At 45.0% G+C, this 23,326-nt stretch overlaps 1 protein-coding gene across 1 annotated transcript in view; it reads left to right on the top strand.

Annotated features, from left to right (window-relative positions):
- LOC135570690 (utrophin-like) overlaps positions 1-23,326 on the top strand; it is a gene marked incomplete at its 3' end in the record, with an annotated part of 143,607 nt that overhangs the window by 66,032 nt on the left and 54,249 nt on the right. The gene's annotated exons all lie outside the window — the stretch shown is intronic.

The following is a 23,326-nucleotide window of genomic DNA, read 5'->3' as shown; positions in this document are numbered from 1 at the left end:
ACCTCTCTCTCTCTACCTCTCTCTCTCTCTCTCTCTCTACCTCTCTCTCTCTCTCTACCTCTCTCTCTCTCTCTCTCTCTCTCTCTCTCTCTCTCTCTCTCTCTCTCTCTCTCTCTCTCTCTAGAAGTACTAGCTGTGAGGATCAGAATCAGGTCTACATTAGAAGCAGCCTCTAAATACAGTTTCCTGGACAGACAGAGATAGAGGCAGAGAGACAGGCAGGCAGACAGGCAGGGAGAGAGGCAGGCAGGCAGAAAGAGAGGCAGGCAGGCAGAGAGAGAGGCAGGCAGGCAGGCAGAGAGAGAGGCTGGCAGGCAGAGAGAGAGGCAGGCAAGCAGACAGGCAGGCAGGCAGACAGGCAGGCAGAGAGAGAGGCAGGCAAAGAGAGAGGTAGGCAAGCAGGCAGAGAGAGAGGCAGAGAGGCAAGCAGACAGGCAGGCAGAAAACCAGGCAGAGAATGAGGAAGAGACGGCAGAGAGGCAGGAAGAGAGGCAGGCAGGCAAGCAGCTGCAAACACTGTCCTGCTTTTGTGCCCAGGACCTCAATACCTCTTTAGCTGCCAGTCTTACTATGAGAGGCAAATACTAGAGAGAGAGAGAGAGAGAGAGAGAGAGGGGAGAAAGACAGGAAGAGAGAGAGACAGGCAGGCAGGCAGACAAGCAGCTGCATACACTGTAGTGTGCCCAAACAGTAGAAGGCAGAAGCCCTGAATATCTCTCTCTATATGTAGCTGTCTGTCGTACTGTGAGAGGTAAACACTGCAACACAGAGAAAGGGCAGGAGGGAGAGAGAGAGTGGGGGAGGAGAGGGAGAGAAAGGGAGACAGCTGAATGTAGCTGTCTATCTCAGCTTGAGAGGTAAACACTCAGAGAAGGAGAGAGAGATAGATGGGTACTGAGACAGAGAAGGAGAGAGAGGGAGGGAGAGAGAGAGTGGGGGAGGACAGGGAGAGAAAGGGAGACAGCTGAATGTAGCTGTCTAGCTCAGCTTGAGAGGTAAACACTCAGAGAAGGAGAGAGGAGGGAGAGAGATGGGTACTGAGACAGAGAAGGAGAGAGAGGGAGGGAGAGAGAGAGTGGGGGAGGACAGGGAGAGAAAGGGAGACAGCTGAATGTAGCTGTCTAGCTCAGCTTGAGAGGTAAACACTCAGAGAAGGAGAGAGGAGGGGGAGAGAGATGGGTACTGAGACAGAGAAGGAGAGAGAGGGAGGGAGAGAGAGGGGAGCAAACACTCAGAAGGAGAGAGGGAGGGAGAGAGAGGGAGGGAGAGAGGGATAAACACTCAGAGAGGATGAGAGAAAAAGGGAGAGAGAGGGAGGGAGAGGGGGATAAACACTCAGAAGGAGAGAGAAGGAGAGAGAGGAGCAAACACTCAGAAGGGGAGAGAGAGAGATTTCACTTGCTTTGGCAATGTGAACATGTTTCCCATGCAAATATAACCCTTTGAATGGAATGGAATTTAATTGAGAGGGGAAGAGATGAAAAAGGAGATGGACATAACAGGGTATAACAGAGTATAACGGGGTATAACAGGGTGTAACAGGGTATAACAGAGTATAACGGGGTATAACAGGGTATAACAGGGTATAACAGAGTATAACAGGGTATAACAGGGTGTAACAGGGTATAATGGGGTGTAACAGGGTATAACAGAGTATAACGGGGTATAACAGGGTGTAACAGGGTATAACGGGGTATAACAGGGTATAACAGGGTATAACAGAGTATAACAGGGTATAACAGGGTGTAACAGGGTATAATGGGGTGTAACAGAGTGTAACAGGGTATAACAGAGTATAACGGGGTATAACAGGGTGTAACAGGGTATAACGGGGTATAACAGGGTGTAACAGGGTATAACAGAGTATAACGGGGTATAACAGGGTATAACAGAGTATAACAGGGTATAACAGGGTGTAACAGGGTATAACAGAGTATAACGGGGTATAACAGGGTATAACAGGGTATAACGGGGTATAACAGGGTATAACAGGGTATAACAGGGTGTAACAGGGTATAATGGGGTGTAACAGAGTGTAACAGGGTATAACAGAGTATAACGGGGTATAACAGGGTGTAACAGGGTATAACAGAGTATAACGGGGTATAACAGGGTATAACAGGGTGTAACAGGGTATAACAGGGTATAACGGGGTATAACAGGGTATAACAGGGTATAACAGGGTATAACAGAGTATAACAGGGTGTAACAGGGTATAATGGGGTGTAACAGAGTGTAACAGGGTATAACAGGGTGTAACAGGGTATAACAGAGTACAACGGGGTATAACAGAATATAACAGGGTATAACAGGTTGTAACAGGGAATAACATTGATCACTCCTTCTCTGAGTGGCCAATTTACCACAGCTAAGGGCTGTTCTTATGCACGACGCAACACGGAGTGTCTGGGTATATTGGCCAAATACCTAAAACCGTGGTATTTCTATTATAAACTGGTTACCAACCCAATTAGAGCAGTAACAAGAAATGTTTTGTCATACCCATGGTATACGGTCTGATATACCACAGCTGTCAGCCAGTCAGTATTCAGGGCTCGAACCACCCAGTTCATAACAGGGTGTAACAGGGTATAACAGAGTGTAACAGGTTATAAAAATCCAAATCAAATCAAATCAAATTTTATTTGTCACATACACATGGTTAGCAGATGTTAATGCGAGTGTAGCGAAATGCTTGTGCTTCTAGTTCCGACAATGCAGTAATAACCAACAAGTAATCTAACTAACAATTCCAAAACTACTGTCTTATACACAAATATAATAGGGTATAACAGGGTGTAACAGGTTATAATAGTGTGTAAGAGGTTATAACAGGGTGTAACAGGGTGTAACAGGGTGTAACAGGGTATAACAGGGTGTAACAGGTTATAATAGTGTGTAAGAGGTTATAACAGGGTGTAACAGGGTATAACAGGGTGTAACAGGTTATAATAGTGTGTAAGAGGTTATAACAGGGTGTAACAGGGTGTAACAGGGTATAACAGGGTGTAACAGGTTATAATAGTGTGTAAGAGGTTATAACAGGGTGTAACAGGGTGTAACAGGGTATAACAGGGTGTAACAGGTTATAATAGTGTGTAAGAGGTTATAACAGGGTGTAACAGGGTGTAACAGGGTATAACAGGGTGTAACAGGTTATAATAGTGTGTAAGAGGTTATAACAGGGTGTAACAGGGTGTAACAGGGTATAACAGGGTGTAACAGGTTATAATAGTGTGTAAGAGGTTATAACAGGGTGTAACAGGGTGTAACAGGGTATAACAGGGTGTAACAGGTTATAATAGTGTGTAAGAGGTTATAACAGGGTGTAACAGGGTGTAACAGGTTATAATAGGTTATAACAGGGTGTAACAGGTTATAATAGGGTATAACAGGGTGTAACAGGTTATAATAGGGTATAACAGGGCGTAACAGGTTATAACAGGGTGTAACAGGTTATAATAGGGTGTAACAGGTTAATAATAGGGTATAACAGGGTGTAACAGGGTGTAACAGGTTATAATAGGGTATAACAGGGTGTAACAGGTTATAATAGGGTATAACAGGGCGTAACAGGTTATAATAGGGTATAACAGGGTGTAACGGGGTGTCACAGGGCGTAACAGGGTGTAACAGGTTATAATAGGGTGTAACAGGGTCTAACAGGTTATAATAGGGTATAACAGGGCGTAACGGGGTGTAACAGGGTATAAAGCATGGAATCGAACCAGGGTCTGTAGTGACGGCTCTAGCACTGAGATGCAGTGCCTTAGACCGCTGCTCCACTCGGGAGCAAGGTCAGAACCAACTGAATATGACTGTGAATGAGTGAATATCACTATAAATTGATTCATTTAGTTATGACTGGGTGAAAAAGGTTGTGAATATGGTTGACTATGACTGGTTGGATAGTTGAATGTATGGTTTAATATGATCTGTGACCTGCGTTGAAACGTGGTTGAAACGTGGTTGTGCGTCAACATCCCCCTCAGTGGATCGTCCTGATAACGAGTCTGTAATTACATTCAGTTTGTATTCCATCATAGTTCATAATGAACAAAGACGTTACTAGGCAACCTGATGATAACATCACAAACATGGTGTGTGTTGATACAATAGCTGTGATACAGTAGGTAAACAACGACGAACGCTCAGTCCTCAACCTTCTAAAGTGTGTGTGTGTGTGTGTGTGCGTGTGTGTGTGTGTGTGTGTGTGTGTTGTTATTGTTCTGTGTAGCCATTCAGTCAAGTTTGTACATTGTCCATGATATATCATCGTATATATACATACACATACACGTACGCACAAACACACACACGCACACACGCACATACGCACATTCATTCTCTCTCTGTTTGTTCTATTCATACGCTGCCTCTCCTTTCAGAGGAATATCCTCATTCACAATCTCTTTCTGGATTCATTAGGGATTCAATCAGATTGCTTTAATCTGATGTGTGATATAGCCATGGTTTTGATGCCGGTGATGAGTCCCTATTCACTATGTAGTGCACTACTGTTGACCAAGGCCCATAGGGAATAAGGTGCCATTGAGGCCATAGGGTTATGGTGAAAAGTAGTGCACTACATAGGGAAAATGGTGCCATTTAGGATGCAGAGAGGTAGATGTTGATAATGTAGGATGCAGAGAGGTTGAGGTAGATAATGTAGGATACAGAGAGGTAGAGGTAGATAATGTAGGATGCAGAGAGGTAGAGGTAGATAATGTAGGATGCAGAGAGGTAGAGGTAGATAATGTAGGATGCAGAGAGGTAGAGGAAGATAATGTAGGATGCAGAGAGGTAGAGGTAGATAATGTATGATACAGAGAGGTAGAGGTAGATAATGTAGGATGCAGAGAGGTAGAGGTAGATCATGTAGGATGCAGAGAGGTAGAGGTAGATAATGTAGGATGCAAGGATGCAGAGAGGTGGAGGTAGATAATGTAGGATGCAGAGAGGTGGAGGTAGATAATGTAGGATGCAGAGAGGTAGAGGTAGATAATGTAGGATGCAGAGAGGTAGAGGTAGATAATGTAGAGGTAGATAATGTAGGATGCAGAGAGGTAGAGGTAGATAATGTAGGATGCAAGGATGCAGAGAGGTGGAGGTAGATAATGTAGGATGCAGAGAGGTGGAGGTAGATAATGTAGGATGCAGAGAGGTAGAGGTAGATAATGTAGGATACAGAGAGGTAGAGGTAGATAATGTAGGATGCAGAGAGGTAGAGGTAGATAATGTAGGATGCAGAGAGGTAGAGGTAGATAATGTAGGATGCAAGGATGCAGAGAGGTGGAGGTAGATAATGTAGGATACAGAGAGGTGGAGGTAGATCATGTAGGATGCAGAGAGGTGGAGGTAGATCATGTAGGATGCAGAGAGGTAGAGGTAGATAATGTAGGATGCAGAGAGGTAGAGGTAGATAGTGTAGGAGGTGGAGGTAGATAATGTAGGATGCAGAGAGGTAGAGGTAGATAATGTAGGATGCAGAGAGGTAGAGGTAGATATTGTAGGACGTAGAGGTAGATAATGTAGGATGCAGAGAGGTAGAGGTAGATAATGTAGGATGCAGAGAGGTAGAGGTAGATAATGTAGGATGCAGAGAGGTAGAGGTAGATATTGTAGGACGTAGAGGTAGATAATGTAGGATGCAGAGAGGTGGAGGTAGATCATGTAGGATGCAGAGAGGTAGAGGTAGATCATGTAGGATGCAGAGAGGTAGAGGTAGATCATGTAGGATGCAGAGAGGTAGAGGTAGATAATGTAGGATGCAGAGAGGTAGAGGTAGATAATGTAGGATGTAGAGAGGTAGAGGTAGATAGTGTAGGAGGTGGAGGTAGATAATGTAGATGCAGAGAGGTAGAGGTAGATAGTGTAGGAGGTGGAGGTAGATAATGTAGGATGCAGAGAGGTGGAGGTAGATAATGTAGGATGGGTAAATGGATTCCTGCATGGCGCCTCTGGAAAGAACACACAGATTTTCACAGTTTCTTCTATGAAAACAGTCTCTGATTAAGAGTTTCTCTGAGGGGTTTTTCCAAGAAACTCATCAGCATTGAAGAAAGCTGTTGTCCCCGTTCAGAGACACTGACAGAACAATGAGCTGTTGTCCCCGTTCAGAGACACTGACAGGACAATGAGCTGTTGTCCCCGTTCAGAGACACTGACAGGACAATGAGCTGTTGTCCCCGTTCATAGACACTGACAGGACAATGAGCTGTTGTCCCCGTTCAGAGACACTGACAGAACAATGAGCTGTTGTCCCCATTCAGAGACACTGACAGAACAATGAGCTGTTGTCCCCGTTCAGAGACACTGACAGGACAATGAGCTGTTGTCCCCGTTCAGAGACACTGACAGGACAATGAGCTGTTGTCCCCGTTCAGAGACACTGACAGGACAATGAGCTGTTGTCCCCGTTCAGAGACACTGACAGGACAATGAGCTGTTGTCCCCGTTCAGAGACACTGACAGGACAATGAGCTGTTGTCCCCGTTCAGAGACACTGACAGGACAATGAGCTGTTGTCCCCGTTCATAGACACTGACAGGACAATGAGCTGTTGTCCCCGTTCAGAGACACTGACAGAACAATGAGCTGTTGTCCCCGTTCAGAGACACTAACAGGACAATGAGCTGTTGTCCCCGTTCAGAGACACTGACAGAACAATGAGCTGTTGTCCCCTTTCAGAGACACTGACAGGACAATGAGCTGTTGTCCCCGTTCAGAGACACTGACAGAACAATGAGCTGTTGTCCCCGTTCAGAGACACTGACAGAACAATGAGCTGTTGTCCCGTTCAGAGACACTGACAGAACAATGAGCTGTTGTCCCGTTCAGAGACACTGACAGAACAATGAGCTGTTGTCCCCGTTCAGAGACACTGACAGAACAATGAGCTGTTGTCCCGTTCAGAGACACTGACAGGACAATGAGCTGTTGTCCCCGTTCAGAGACACTGACAGGACAATGAGCTGTTGTCCCCGTTCAGAGACACTGACAGAACAATGAGCTGTTGTCCCGTTCAGAGACACTGACAGGACAATGAGCTGTTGTCCCCGTTCAGAGACACTGACAGAACAATGAGCTGTTGTCCCCGTTCAGAGACACTGACAGGACAATGAGCTGTTGTCCCCGTTCAGAGACACTGACAGAACAATGAGCTGTTGTCCCCGTTCAGAGACACTGACAGAACAATGAGCTGTTGTCCCCGTTCAGAGACACTGACAGAACAATGAGCTGTTGTCCCCGTTCAGAGACACTGACAGAACAATGAGCTGTTGTCCCCGTTCAGAGACACTGACAGAACAATGAGCTGTTGTCCCCGTTCAGAGACACTGACAGGACAATGAGCTGTTGTCCCCGTTCAGAGACACTGACAGAACAATGAGCTGTTGTCCCCGTTCAGAGACACTGACAGAACAATGAGCTGTTGTCCCCATTCAGAGACACTGACAGAACAATGAGCTGTTGTCCCCGTTCAGAGACACTGACAGAACAATGAGCTGTTGTCCCCGTTCAGAGACACTGACAGAACAATGAGCTGTTATCCCCGTTCAGAGACACTGACAGAACAATGAGCTGTTGTCCCCATTCAGAGACACTGACAGAACAATGAGCTGTTGTCCCCGTTCAGAGACACTGACAGGACAATGAGCTGTTGTCCCCTTTCAGAGACACTGACAGGACAATGAGCTGTTGTCCCCGTTCAGAGACACTGACAGGACAATGAGCTGTTTTTCTCATGGACATTGTTGTTGTTGTTCTTTTTTGGAGAGATCGGAATGAAAAAACAGACGTTTAGAAGTTGCTCCGTTACATCTTCAGTGTGACCAGTCGTCTGCATCCCAAATGGAATTCTATTCCCTTTGTAGTGCACTAGTTTAGAAAAGAGCCTCTGGTCAGCAGCAGGCTGCCATCAGTCTATTTTAGACCAATCAGGAAATGACTCAGTTGAGAGCTGAAACTTTGTCCTTGCAGGTACCGAAGAGGTGATCCAGTGTTAAGTGCAATTTCATAAAAATAAAAAAGTATCCACAAATACTGCAGAGTAAAATATATATATATATATATATATATATATATGTATGGCACTTCTCCCTCTCTCTCTCTCTCTCTCTCTCTCTCTCTCTCTCTCTCTCTCTATCTCTCTCTCTCTCTATCTCTATCCCCCCCCACCCCACCCCACTCTCTCTCTCTCTCTCTCTCTCCCTCTCTCTCCACCCACCCCAGTCTCTCTCTCTATCCCCCCCACCCCAGTCTCTCTCTCTCCACCCACCCCAGTCTCTCTCTCTCCACCCACCCCAGTCTCTCTCCCTATCTCCCTCCCCTGTTCTCTCCCTCTCTCTTCCACCTTTCGTTGGGTCAGAGGAGATTATTGTAGGAGCAGATTTAATGAAGGTCCAACACTATGTGTGTGTTAAGATGCTTGGAACGGCGGCCTGCTGTAGATTGGTCTGGAGCTGACTTTTAAATGGAGTATTGATTTCCCTCCTTCTCTCTCCTCTGGATCCCCCATCACTGCTAATACTCACTGACTCCTAGCCACACACACACTCATCCATTCATACACACACACACACACACACACACACACACACACACACACACACACACACACACACACACACACACACACACACACACACACTCATCCATTCATACACACACACACACACACACACACACACACACACACACACACACACACACACACACACACATCCATTCATACACACACACACACACACACACACACACACACACACACACACTCATGCATTCATATACACACACACACACACACACACACACACACACACACACACACACACACACACACACACAATCAGACACTCAGACACACAATCAGACACACACGCACACACACACACTCATGCATTCATATACACACACACACACACACACACACACACAATCAGACACACAATCAGACACACACGCACACACACACACTCATGCATTCATATACACACACACACACACACACACACACACACACACACACACACACACACAATCAGACACACAATCAGACACACACGCACACATACACACACTCATGCATTCATATACACACACACACACACACACACACACACACACACACACACACACACACACACGCACAGCCATAATGCTTTATATGAGATGTTTTTTCTGGGATTGGATTTACTGTTGTGATGTTTTTTTCCAGTTAATTTTCTATTTGCAATTACCTAGTTACTGTGCAAGGCCTCTTTCTGTTGAAACTAGATTCATCAGTCTGTAGAAGACCAGACCTCTTTCTGTTGAAACTAGATTCATCAGTCTGTAGAAGACCAGACCTCTTTCTGTTGTAACTAGATTCATCAGTCTGTAGAAGACCAGACCTCTTTCTGTTGAAACTAGATTCATCAGTCTGTGGAAGACCAGACCTCTTTCTGTTGTAACTAGATTCATCAGTCTGTAGAAGACCAGACCTCTTTCTGTTGTAACTAGATTCACCAGTCTGTAGAAGACCAGACCTCTTTCTGTTGAAACTAGATTCATCAGTCTGTAGAAGACCAGACCTCTTTCTGTTGAAACTAGATTCATCAGTCTGTGGAAGACCAGACCTCTTTCTGTTGAAACTAGATTCATCAGTCTGTAGAAGACCAGACCTCTTTCTGTTGTAACTAGATTCATCAGTCTGTAGAAGACCAGACCTCTTTCTGTTGAAACTAGATTCATCAGTCTGTGGAAGACCAGACCTCTTTCTGTTGAAACTAGATTCATCCGTCTGTGGAAGACCAGACCTCTTTCTGTTGTAACTACACCCAGCAGGATGTAGGAGACCCAGCAGGATGTAGGAGACCCAGCAGGATGTAGGAGACCCAGCAGGATGTAGGAGACCCAGCAGGATGTAGAAGACCCAGCAGGATGTAGAAGACCCAGCAGGATGTAGGAGGCCCAACAGGATGTAGGAGACCCAGCAGGATGTAGGAGACCCAGCAGGATGTAGGAGACCCAGCAGGATGTAGGAGACCCAGCAGGATGTAGGAGACCCAGCAGGATGTAGATGACCCAGCAGGATGTAGGAGACCCAGTAGGATGTAGGAGACCCAGCAGGATGTAGGACCCAGCAGGATGTAGGAGACCCGTCAGTTGAGGATGCAGTTGAGGATGCCTGGTCATTCTTTAAAAGTAACTTCCTCACCATTTTAGATAAGCATGCTCCGTTCAAAAAATGCAGAACCAAGAACAGATACAGCCCTTGGTTCACTCCAGACCTGACTGCCCTCGACCAGCACAAAAACATCCTGTGGCGGACTGCAATAGCATCGAATAGCCCCCGTGATATGCAACTGTTCAGGGAAGTCAGGAACCAATACACGCAGTCAGTCAGGAAAGCTAAGGCCAGCTTCTTCAGGCAGAAGTTTGCATCCTGTAGCTCCAACTCCAAAAAGTTCTGGGACACTGTGAAGTCCATGGAGAACAAGAGCACCTCCTCCCAGCTGCCCACTGCACCGAGGCTAGGTAACACGGTCTCCACCGATAAATCCATGATGATCGAAAACTTCAATAAGCATTTCTCAACGGCTGGCCATGCCTTCCGCCTGGCTACTCCAACCTCGGCCAACAGCTCCGCCCTCCCCGCAGCTCCTCGCCCAAGCCTCTCCAGGTTCTCCTTTACCCAAATCAAGATAGCAGATGTTCTGAAAGAGCTGCAAAACCTGGACCCGTACAAATCAGCTGGGCTTGACAATCTGGACCCTCTATTTCTGAAACTATCCGCCGCCATTGTCGCCGCCAAACTCTCTTTCATATCGTCTGAGATCCCCAAGGATTGGAAAGCTGCCGCAGTCATCCCCCTCTTCAAAGGGGGAGACACCCTGGACCCAAACTGTTATAGACCTATATACATCCTGCCCTGCCTATCTAAGGTCTTCGAAAGCCAAGTCAACAAACAGGTCACTGACCATCTCGAATCCCACCGTACCTTCTCCGCTGTGCAATCTGGTTTCCGAGACGGTCACGGGTGCACCTCAGCCACACTCAAGGTACTAAACGATATCATAACCGCCATCGATAAAAGACAGTACTGTGCAGCCGTCTTCATCGACCTCGCCAAGGCTTTCGTCTCTGTCAATCACCATATTCTTATCGGCAGACTCAGTAGCCTCGGTTTTTCGGATGACTGCCTTGCCTGGTTCACCAATTACTTTGCAGACAGAGTTCAGTGTGTCAAATCGGAGGGCATGCTGTCCGGTCCTCTGGCAGTCTCTATGGGGGTGCCACAGGGTTCAATTCTCGGGCCGACTCTTTTCTCTGTATATATCAATGATGTTGCTCTTGCTGCGGGCGATTCCCTGAACGCAGACGACACCATTCTATATACTTTCGGCCCGTCATTGGACACTGTGCTATCTAACCTCCAAACGAGCTTCAATGCCATACAGCACTCCTTCCGTGGCCTCCAACTGCTCTTAAACGCTAGTAAAACCAAATGCATGCTTTTCAACCGATCGCTGCCTGCACCCGCATGCCCGACTAGCATCACCACCCTGGATGGTTCCGACCTTGAATATGTGGACATCTATAAGTACCTAGGTGTCTGGCTAGACTGCAAACTCTCCTTCCAGACTCATATCAAACATCTCCAATCGAAAATCAAATCAAGAGTCGGCTTTATATTCCGCAACAAAGCCTCCTTCACTCACGCCGCCAAGCTTACCCTACTAAAACTGACTATCCTACCGATCCTCGACTTCGGCGATGTCATCTACAAAATGGCTTCCAACACTCTACTCAGCAAACTGGATGCAGTCTATCACAGTGCCATCCGTTTTGTCACTAAAGCACCTTATACCACCCACCACTGTGACTTGTATGCTCTAGTCGGCTGGCCCTCGCTACATATTCGTCGCCAGACCCACTGGCTCCAGGTTATCTACAAGTCCATAAATGTAAATGTAAAGTCCATGCTAGGTAAAGCTCCGCCTTATCTCAGTTCACTGGTCACGATGGCAACACCCATCCGTAGCACGCGCTCCAGCAGGTGTATCTCACTGATCATCCCTAAAGCCAACACCTCATTTGGCCGCCTTTCGTTCCAGTACTCCCCTGCCTGTGACTGGAACGAACTGCAAAAATCGCTGAAGTTGGAGACTTTTATCTCCCTCACCAACTTCAAACATCAGCTATCTGAGCAGCTAACCAATCGCTGCAGCTGTACATAGTCTATTGGTAAATAGCCCACCCATTTTCACCTACCTCATTCCCATACTGTTTTTATACTGTTTTTATTTATTTACTTTTCTGCTCTTTTGCACACCAATATCTCTACCTGTACATGACCATCTGATCATTTATCACTCCAGTGTTAATCTGCAAAATTGTAATTATTCGCCTACCTCCTCATGCCTTTTGCACACATTGACCCAGCAGGATGTAGTAGACCCAGCAGGGTGTAGGAGACCCAGCAGGATGTAGGAGACCCAGCAGGATGTAGGAGACCCAGCAGGATGTAGGAGACCCAGCAGGATGTAGGAGACCCAGCAGGATGTAGGAGACCCAGCAGGATGTAGGAGACCCAGCAGGATGTAGCTGACCCAGCAGGATGTAGGAGACCCAGCAGGATGTAGGAGACCCAGCAGGATGTAGGAGACCCAGCAGGATGTAGGAGACCCAGCAGGATGTAGGAGACCCAGCAGGATGTAGGAGACCCAGCAGGATGTAGGGTGTAGAGTGATTGCTAGACTGTGCTCTGTTCATTTTCACATAATTGCTTAGATTGTCTTTATATTGGTCACATTGGTACGTGTGTGTGTGTGTCGTGAGCTAACGGTTTGAGTGTGTGTGTGTGTCAGGGCTAACAGTAGTGTTCCACCGAAGCCCCCCCCACACACACACACCGAAGCCCCCCCCACACACACAAACTCTGTCCTCAAACACACACACACCATTCTAATAATATGTCTGCGCGTGCTGTACGTGTCTCATTGAATTATATCAGCCACAGTAATATGACTTTCCTCCACCAGAGCCCTATGGGATCACTCTACCAACCAGTATAGAGAACAGACCAGAGCCCTATGGGATCACTCTACCAATCAGTATAGAGAACAGACCAGAGCCCAATGGGATCACTCTACCAATCAGTGTAGAGAACAGACCAGAGCCCTATGGGATCACTCTACCAATCAGTGTAGAGAACAGACCAGAGCCCTATGGGATCACTCTACCAATCAGTATAGAGAACAGACCAGAGCCCAATGGGATCACTCTACCAATCAGTGTAGAGAACAGACCAGAGCCCTATAGGATCACTCTACCAATCAGTGTAGAGAACAGACCAGAGCCCTATGGGATCAGTCAACCAATCAGGATCAATCAGTATAGAGATATGTAGATAAAGGTCGAGTAGGACTGTAGTTTATACACTGTAGTTTACACACTGTAGTTTACACACTGTAGTTTACATAGGGTAGTTAGTTTACACACTGTAGTTTACACACTGTAGTTTACACACTGTAGTTTACATACTGTAGTTTACATACGGTAGTTAGTTTACACACTGTAGTTTACACACTGTAGTTTACACACTGTAGTTTACATACGGTAGTTAACACACTGTAGTTGACATACTTTAGTTAGTTTACACACTGTAGTTTACATACTTTAGTTAGTTTACACACTGTAGTTTACATACGGTAGTTAACACACTGTAGTTTACACACTGTAGTTAGTTTACACACTGTAGTTTACATACTGTAGTTTACACACTGTAGTTCATTTACACACTGTAGTTAGTTTACACACTGTAGTTTACATACTGTAGTTAGTTTACACACTGTAGTTTACACACTGTAGTTTACATACTGTAGTTAACACGCTGTAGTGTACATATTGTAATTAGTTTACATACTGTAGTTTACACACTGTAGTTTACATACTGTAGTTTACACACTGTAGTTTACATACTGTAGTTTACACACTGTAGTTTACACACTGTAGTTTACATACTGTAGTTTAAACACTGTAGTTTACATACTGTAGTTTACATACTGTAGTTTACGTACTGTAGTTTACACACTGTAGTTTACACACTGTAGTTTACATACTGTAGTTTACACACTGTAGTTTACATACTGTAGTTTACATACTGTAGTTTACGTACTGTAGTTTACACACTGTAGTTTACACACTGTAGTTTACATACGGTAGTTAGTTTACATACGGTAGTTAACACACTGTAGTTTACATACTGTAGTTTACATACGGTAGTTAACACACTGTAGTTTACATACTGCAGTTTACATACGGTAGTTAGTTTACATACGGTAGTTAACACACTGTAGTTTACATACTGTAGTTTGTTTACATACGGTAGTTAACACACTGTAGTTTACATACTGTAGTTTACATACGGTAGTTAGTTTACATACGGTAGTTAACACACTGTAGTTAACACACTGTCGTTTACATACTGTAGTTTACATACGGTAATTAGTTTACATACGGTAGTTAACACACTGTAGTTAACACACTGTAGTTTACATACTGTAGTTTACATACGGTAGTTAGTTTACATATGGTAGTTAACACACTGTAGTTTACATACTGTAGTTAGTTTACACACTGTAGTTTACACACTGTAGTTTACACACTGTAGTTTACACACTGTAGTTAGTTTACATACGGTAGTTAACACACTGTAGTTTACATACTGCAGTTTACATACGGTAGTTAGTTTACATACGGTAGTTAACACACTGTAGTTTACATACTGTAGTTCGTTTACATACGGTAGTTAACACACTGTAGTTTACATACTGTAGTTTACATACGGTAGTTAGTTTACACACTGTAGTTAACACACTGTCGTTTACATACTGTAGTTTACATACGGTAATTAGTTTACATACGGTAGTTAACACACTGTAGTTAACACACTGTAGTTTACATACTGTAGTTTACATACGGTAGTTCGTTTACATATGGTAGTTAACACACTGTAGTTTACATACTGTAGTTAGTTTACACACTGTAGTTTACACACTGTAGTTAGTTTACACACTGTAGTTTACACACTGTAGTTTACACACTGTAGTTTACACACGGTAGTATACACACTGTAGTTAGTTTACACACTGTAGTTTACATACTGTAGTTAGTTTACACACTGTAGTTTACACACTAGTTTACATACTGTAGTTTACATACGGTAGTTAACACGTTGTAGTGTACATATTGTAATTAGTTTACATACTGTAGTTTACACACTGTATTTTACACACTGTATTTTACACACTGTAGTTGACATACTGTAGTTTACATACGGTAGTTTACATACAGTAGTTAACACACTGTAGTTTACATACTGTAGTTAGTTTACATACGGTAGTTAACACACTGTAGTTTACATACGGTAGTTAGTTTACATACGGTAGTTAACACACTGTAGTTTACATACTGTAGTTTGTTTACATACGGTAGTTAACACACTGTAGTTTACACACTGTAGTTTACATACTGTAGTTAGTTTACATATGGTAGTTAACACACTGTAGTTTACACACTGTAGTTTACATACTGTAGTTAGTTTACATACGGTAGTTAACACACTGTAGTTAACACACTGTAGTTTACATACGGTAGTTAGTTTACATATGATAGTTAACACACTGTAGTTTACATACTGTAGTTAGTTTACATACGGTAGTTAACACACTGTAGTTTACATACTGTAGTTAGTTTACATACGGTAGTTAACACACTGTAGTTTACATACGGTAGTTAGTTTACATACGGTAGTTAACACACTGTAGTTAACACACTGTAGTTTACATACTGTAGTTTACATACTGTAGTTAGTTTGCATATGATAGTTAACACACTGTAGTTAACACACTGTAGTTTACATACTGTAGTTAGTTTACATACGGTAGTTAACACACTGTAGTTTACATACTGTAGTTAGTTTACATACGGTAGTTAACACACTGTAGTAAACACACTGTAGTTTACATACGGTAGTTAACACACTGTAGTTTACATACTGTAGTTAGTTTACATACGGTAGTTAACACACTGTAGTTTACATACTGTAGTTTACATACGGTAGTTAGTTTACATACTGTAGTTAGTTTACATACGGTAGTTAACACACTGTAGTTTACATACTGTAGTTTACATACGGTAGTTAGTTTACATACGGTAGTTAGTTTACATACTGTAGTTAGTTTACATACGGTAGTTAACACACTGTAGTTTACATACTGTAGTTTACATACGGTAGTTAGTTTACATACGGTAGTTAGTGTACATACGGTAGTTAACACACTGTAGTTACCACACTGTAGTTTACATACTGTAGTTTACATACTGTAGTTAGTTTACATACGGTAGTTTACACACTGTAGTTAACACACTGTAGTTTACATACGGTAGTTAACACACTGTAGTTTACATACGGTAGTTAGTTTACATACGGTAGTTAACACACTGTAGTTTACATACTGTAGTTAGTTTACATACGGTAGTTAACACACTGTAGTTTACATACTGTAGTTAGTTTACATACTGTAGTTTACATATGTCTATTTTACATTCAGTGTGAGTGTCCTATTCCTTTCATATGTTTCCTGATAATAATACATCCTATATTGCGTCGCTTTCACGCTATCAAATATGACTGTAAGATGTGTTTATCTTTATGAGCATTCTGTGCTTCCATGGGTTTATAGAGCCAGAGAGGAGAATCATCTTGCAGTATTTATTTGAGTTTTGAGCAGCGCAGGGTTTTTCAGAGTGCTGTAAATCAATGAATCAATGGGAAGTGTCTCTTCAGTAGGGTAGTAATAGATATGGTAATACTATTAGCATGTGGTACAGCAGCCTTCTCTCCTGCTGCTACAGGACCATTAGGGAGAGGAGAGCCTCTTGCTATGAGGACCACTAGACATTACACTCTTTGTGTGTGTGTGTGTGTGTGTGTGTGTGTGTGTGTGCCTGTGTGTGTTTGTGTTTGTGGCTCTGTGTGTGTGTGTGTGTGTGTGTCCCTGTGTGTGTGTTCGTGGCTGTGTGTGTGTGTGTGTGTTTATTTCTCTTTGTCTGGGGGAGGTAACAGAACAGTGACTCATCTCCTCTAGCAGCATCTGGAAGTCCTGACTGTCATTGTGAGGTCAAGTGATTGTTAACCAGCAGGTCTCAGTCTTATTGTTAACCAGCAGGTCTCAGTCTTATTGTTAACCAGCAGGTCTCAGTCTTATTGTTAACCAGCAGGTCTCAGTCTTATTGTTAACCAGCAGGTCTGTCTTATTGTTAACCAGCAGGTCTCAGTCTTATTGTTAACCAGCAGGTCTCAGTCTTATTGTTAACCAGCAGGTCTCAGTCTTATTGTTAACCAGCAGGTCTGTCTTATTGTTAACCAGCAGGTCTCAGTCTTATTGTTAACCAGCAGGTCTCAGTCTTATTGTTAACCAGCAGGTCTCAGTCTTATTGTTAACCAGCAGGTCTCAGTCTTATTGTTAACCAGCAGGTCTCAGTCTTATTGTTAACCAGCAGGTCTCAGTCTTATTGTTAACCAGCAGGTCTCAGTCTTATTGTTAACCAGCAGGTCTCAGTCTTATTGTTAACCAGCAGGTCTCAGTCTTATTGTTAACCAGCAGGTCTCAGTCTTATTGTTAACCAGCAGGTCTCAGTCTTATTGTTAACCAGCAGGTCTCAGTCTTATTGTTAACCAGCAGGTCTGTCTTATTGTTAACCAGCAGGTCTCAGTCTTATTGTTAACCAGCAGGTCTCAGTCTTATTGTTAACCAGCAGGTCTCAGTCTTATTGTTAACCAGCAGGTCTCAGTCTTATTGTTAACCAGCAGGTCTCAGTCTTATTGTTAACCAGCAGGTCTGTCTTATTGTTAACCAGCAGGTCTCAGTCTTATTGTTAACCAGCAGGTCTCAGTCTTATTGTTAACCAGCAGGTCTCAGTCTTATTGTTAACCAGCAGGTCTCAGTCTTATTGTTAACCAGCAGGTCTCAGTCTTATTGTTAACCAGCAGGTCTCAGTCTTATTGTTAACCAGCAGGTCTCAGTCTTATTGTTAACCAGCAGGTCTCAGTCTTATTGTTAACCAGCAGGTCTCAGTCTTATTGTTAACCAGCAGGTCTCAGTCTTATTGTTAACCAGCAGGTCTCAGTCTTATTGTTAACCAGCAGGTCTCTGTCTTATTGTTAACCAGCAGGTCTGTCTTATTGTTAACCAGCAGGTCTGTCTTATTGTTAACCAGCAGATTTCAGTATCACCATCCAGTCCCCTTCTTGCCTGGCTACCCAAACTCCTTGCCCACAGACCGTAGTTTCTTCTCCTCAATGAGTCTGGATCTGAAGACCTCCCCAGCTATGAGTCTGGATCTCAGGACCTCCCCAGCTATGAGTCTGGATCTCAGGACCTCCCCAACAATGCCCCCTACCAAAGGGGGCGGAGTTGCAGTCTACTGCAGAGATAGCCTGCAAAGTAATGTCATACTTTCCAGGTCCATACCCAAACAGTTCGAACTACTAATTTTGAAAATTACCCTCTCCAGAAATAAGTCTCTCACTGTTGCCGCCTGCTACCGGCCACCCTCAGCTCCCAGCTGTGCCCTGGACACCATTTGTGAATTGATCGCCCCCCATCTAGCTTCAGAGTTTGTTCTGTTAGGTGACCTAAACTGGGATATGCTTAACACCCCAGCAGTCCTACAATGTAAGCTAGATGCCCTCAATCTCACTCAAATCATCAAGGAACCCACCAGGTACAACCCTAACTCTGTAAACAAGGGCACCCTCATAGACGTCATCCTGACCAACTGGTCCCTCCAAATACACCTCCGCTGTCTTCAACCAGGATCTCAGCGATCACTGCCTCATTGCCTGTATCCGCCACGGAGCCGCAGTCAAACGACCACCCCTCATCACTGTCAAACGCGCCCTAAAACACTTCTGTGAGCAGGCCTTTCTAATCGACCTGGCCCGGGTATCCTGGAAGGACATTGACCTCATCCCGTCAGTTGAGGATGCCTGGTCATTCTTTAAAAGTAACTTCCTCACCATTTTAGATAAGCATGCTCCGTTCAAAAAATGCAGAACCAAGAACAGATACAGCCCTTGGTTCACTCCAGACCTGACTGCCCTCGACCAGCACAAAAACATCCTGTGGCGGACTGCAATAGCATCGAATAGCCCCCGTGATATGCAACTGTTCAGGGAAGTCAGGAACCAATACACGCAGTCAGTCAGGAAAGCTAAGGCCAGCTTCTTCAGGCAGAAGTTTGCATCCTGTAGCTCCAACTCCAAAAAGTTCTGGGACACTGTGAAGTCCATGGAGAACAAGAGCACCTCCTCCCAGCTGCCCACTGCACTGAGGCTAGGTAACACGGTCTCCACCGATAAATCCACGATTATCGAAAGCTTCAATAAGCACTTCTCAACGGCTGGCCATGCCTTCCGCCTGGCTACTCCAACCTCGGCCAACAGCTCCGCCCCCCCGCAGCTCCTCGCCCAAGCCTCTCCAGGTTCTCCTTTACCCAAATCCAGATAGCAGATGTTCTGAAAGAGCTGCAAAACCTAGACCCATACAAATCAGCTGGGCTTGACAATCTGGACCCTCTATTTCTGAAACTATCTGCCGCCATTGTCGCAACCCCTATTACCAGCCTGTTCAACCTCTCTTTCATATCGTCTGAGATCCCCAAGGATTGGAAAGCTGCCGCAGTCATCCCCCTCTTCAAAGGGGGAGACACCCTGGACCCAAACTGCTATAGACCTATATCCATCCTGCCCTGCCTATCTAAGGTCTTCGAAAGCAAAGTCAACAAACAGGTCACTGACCATCTCGAATCCCACCGTACCTTCTCCGCTGTGCAATCTGGTTTCCGAGCCGGTCACGGGTGCACCTCAGCCACGCTCAAGGTACTAAACGATATCATTACCGCCATCGATAAAAGACAGTACTGTGCAGCCGTCTTCATCGACCTCGCCAAGGCTTTCGACTCTGTCAATCACCATATTCTTATCGGCAGACTCAATAGCCTCGGTTTCGCGGATGACTGCCTTGCCTGGTTCACCAATTACTTTGCAGACAGAGTTCAGTGTGTCAAATCGGAGGGCATGCTGTCCGGTCCTCTGGCAGTCTCTATGGGGGTGCCACAGGGTTCAATTCTCGGGCCGACTCTTTTCTCTGTATATATCAATGATGTTGCTCTTGCTGCGGGCGATTCCCTGATCCACCTCTACGCAGACGACACCATTCTATATACTTTCGGCCCGTCATTGGACACTGTGCTATCTAACCTCCAAACGAGCTTCAATGCCATACAGCACTCCTTCCGTGGCCTCCAACTGCTCTTAAACGCTAGTAAAACCAAATGCATGCTTTTCAACCGATCGCTGCCTGCACCCGCATGCCCGACTAGCATCACCACCCTGGATGGTTCCGACCTTGAATATGTGGACATCTATAAGTACCTAGGTGTCTGGCTAGACTGCAAACTCTCCTTCCAGACTCACATCAAACATCTCCAAATCAAATCAAAACCAAATCAAGAGTCGGCTTTCTATTCCGCAACAAAGCCTCCTTCACTCACGCCGCCAAGCTTACCCTAGTAAAACTGACTATCCTACCGATCCTCGATTTCGGCGATGTCATCTACAAAATGGCTTCCAACACTCTACTCAGCAAACTGGATGCAGTCTATCATAGTGCCATCCGTTTTGTCACCAAAGCACCTTATACCACCCACCACTGCGACTTGTATGCTCTAGTCGGCTGGCCCTCGCTACATATTCGTCGCCAGACCCACTGGCTCCAGGTCATCTACAAGTCCATGCTAGGTAAAGCTCCGCCTTATCTCAGTTCACTGGTCACGATGGCAACACCCATCCGTAGCACACGCTCCAGCAGGTGTATCTCACTGATCATCCCTAAAGCCAACACCTCATTTGGCCGCCTTTCGTTCCAGTACTCTGCTGCCTGTGACTGGAACGAACTGCAAAAATCGCTGAAGTTGGAGACTTTTATCTCCCTCACCAACTTCAAACATCAGCTATCCGAGCAGCTAACCGATCGCTGCAGCTGTACATAGTCTATTGGTAAATAGCCCACCCATTTTCACCTACCTCATTCCCATACTGTTTTTATACTGTTTTTTTATTTATTTATTTACTTTTCTGCTCTTTTGCACACCAATATCTCTACCTGTACATGACCATCTGATCATTTATCACCCCAGTGTTAATCTGCAAAATTGTATTATTCGCCTACCTCCTCATGCCTTTTGCACACATTGTATATAGACTGCCCATTTTTTTCTACTTTGTTATTGACTTGTTAATTGTTTATTCCATGTGTAACTCTGTGTTGTCTGTTCACACTGCTATGCTTTATCTTGGCCAGGTCGCAGTTGCAAATGAGAACTTGTTCTCAACTAGCCTACCTGGTTAAATAAAGGTGAAATAAAAAAATAAAAATAAAAATAAAAAAATGAGTCTGGATCTGAGGACCCCCCCAACAATGAGTCTGGATATCAGGACCTCCCCAACAATGAGTCTGGATCTCAGGACCTCCCTAACAGTGAGTCTGGATCTCAGGACCTCCCTAACAATGAGTCTGGATCTGAGGACCTCCCCAACAAGGAGTCTGGATCTAAGGACCTCCCCAACAATGAGTCTGGATCTCAGGACCTCCCCAACAATGAGTCTGGATCTCAGGACCTCCCCAACAATTAGTCTCGACCTGAGGACCTCCCCAACAATGAGTCTGGATATCAGGACCTCCCCAACAATGAGTCTGGATCTCAGGACCTCCCTAACAATGAGTCTGGATCTGAGGACCTCCCCAACAAGGAGTCTGGATCTAAGGACCTCCCCAACAATGAGTCTGGATCTCAGGACCTCCCTAACAATGAGTCTGGATCTCAGGACCTCCCTAACAATGAGTCTGGATCTGAGGACCTCCCCAACAAGGAGTCTGGATCTAAGGACCTCCCCAACAATGAGTCTGGATCTCAGGACCTCCCCAACAATGAGTCTGGATCTCAGGACCTCCCCAACAAGGAGTCTGGATCTAAGGACCTCCCCAACAATGAGTCTGGATCTCAGGACCTCCCTAACAATGAGTCTGGATCTCAGGACCTCCCTAACAATGAGTCTGGATCTGAGGACCTCCCCAACAAGGAGTCTGGATCTAAGGACCTCCCCAACAATGAGTCTGGATCTCAGGACCTCCCCAACAATGAGTCTGGATCTCAGGACCTCCCCAACAATTAGTCTGGACCTGAAGACCTCCCTAACAATGAGTCTGGATCTCAGGACCTCCCTAACAATGAGTCTGGATCTCAGGACCTCCCTAACAATGAGTCTGGATCTGAAGACCTCCCCAACAATGAGTCTGGATCTGAAGACCTCCCCAACAATGAGTCTGGATCTGAAGTCCTCCCCAACAATGAGTCTGGATCTGAAGACCTCCCCAACAATGAGTCTGATCTCAGGACCTCCCCAACAATGAGTCTGGATCTGAAAACCTCCCCAACAATGAGTCTGGATCTGAAGATCTCCCCAACAATGAGTGTGGATCTCAGGACCTCCCCAACAATGAGTCTGGATCTGAAGACCTCCCCAACGATGAGTCTGGATCTGAAGACCGCCCCAACAATGAGTCTGGATCTCAGGACCTCCCCAACAATGAGTCTGGATCTGAAGACCTCCCCAACAATTAGTCTGGATCTCAGGACTCCCCAACAATGAATCTGGATCTCAGGACCTCCCCAACGATGAGTCTGGATCTGAAGACCTCCCCAACAATGAGTCTGGATCTCAGGACCTCCCCAACAATGAGTCTGGATCTGAAGACCTCCCCAACAATTTCTGAAATGCAAACACACTGTTCTGATTGGTCCAGAAACCGATGGGTTGAGCCAGAGTCAGAACACACGTGGGTAAAGCGGCGTTTTGAAAATGCGTCATTGGCTTTGATACTCTTTATTTGTTAGAGGTGATTCAATCGCTGATGACTTTGTTTAGTACAACCCCCTTCATTATGACATCACAACAAAGGACTTAAACGAAGGCCGTCTCAGACTGAAGTTTGCAGTGAACATGGAGCACGGGAAGAACCCAGTTTAAATCATCAGGCGACTCCCCTTCAGCTGGTCCTTATAGGGCTGTCAACAAGGTCCCAATTGGCTGTTATAGTGTTAGTGCTATTGGGAAGGATTGGCTATGATTGGCTATTAAAGTATTACAGCTTCTGGCTATACCTCACATTCACACCACCTACACATGTCCTGGCATTTATTCGTACAAGTGAGT

The sequence above is a fragment of the Oncorhynchus nerka genome, unplaced genomic scaffold (assembly GCF_034236695.1).
Source record: "Oncorhynchus nerka isolate Pitt River unplaced genomic scaffold, Oner_Uvic_2.0 unplaced_scaffold_935, whole genome shotgun sequence".
NCBI classification, from domain to species: domain Eukaryota; kingdom Metazoa; phylum Chordata; class Actinopteri; order Salmoniformes; family Salmonidae; genus Oncorhynchus; species Oncorhynchus nerka.
This window is presented reverse-complemented; position numbering and strand designations above follow the sequence as displayed.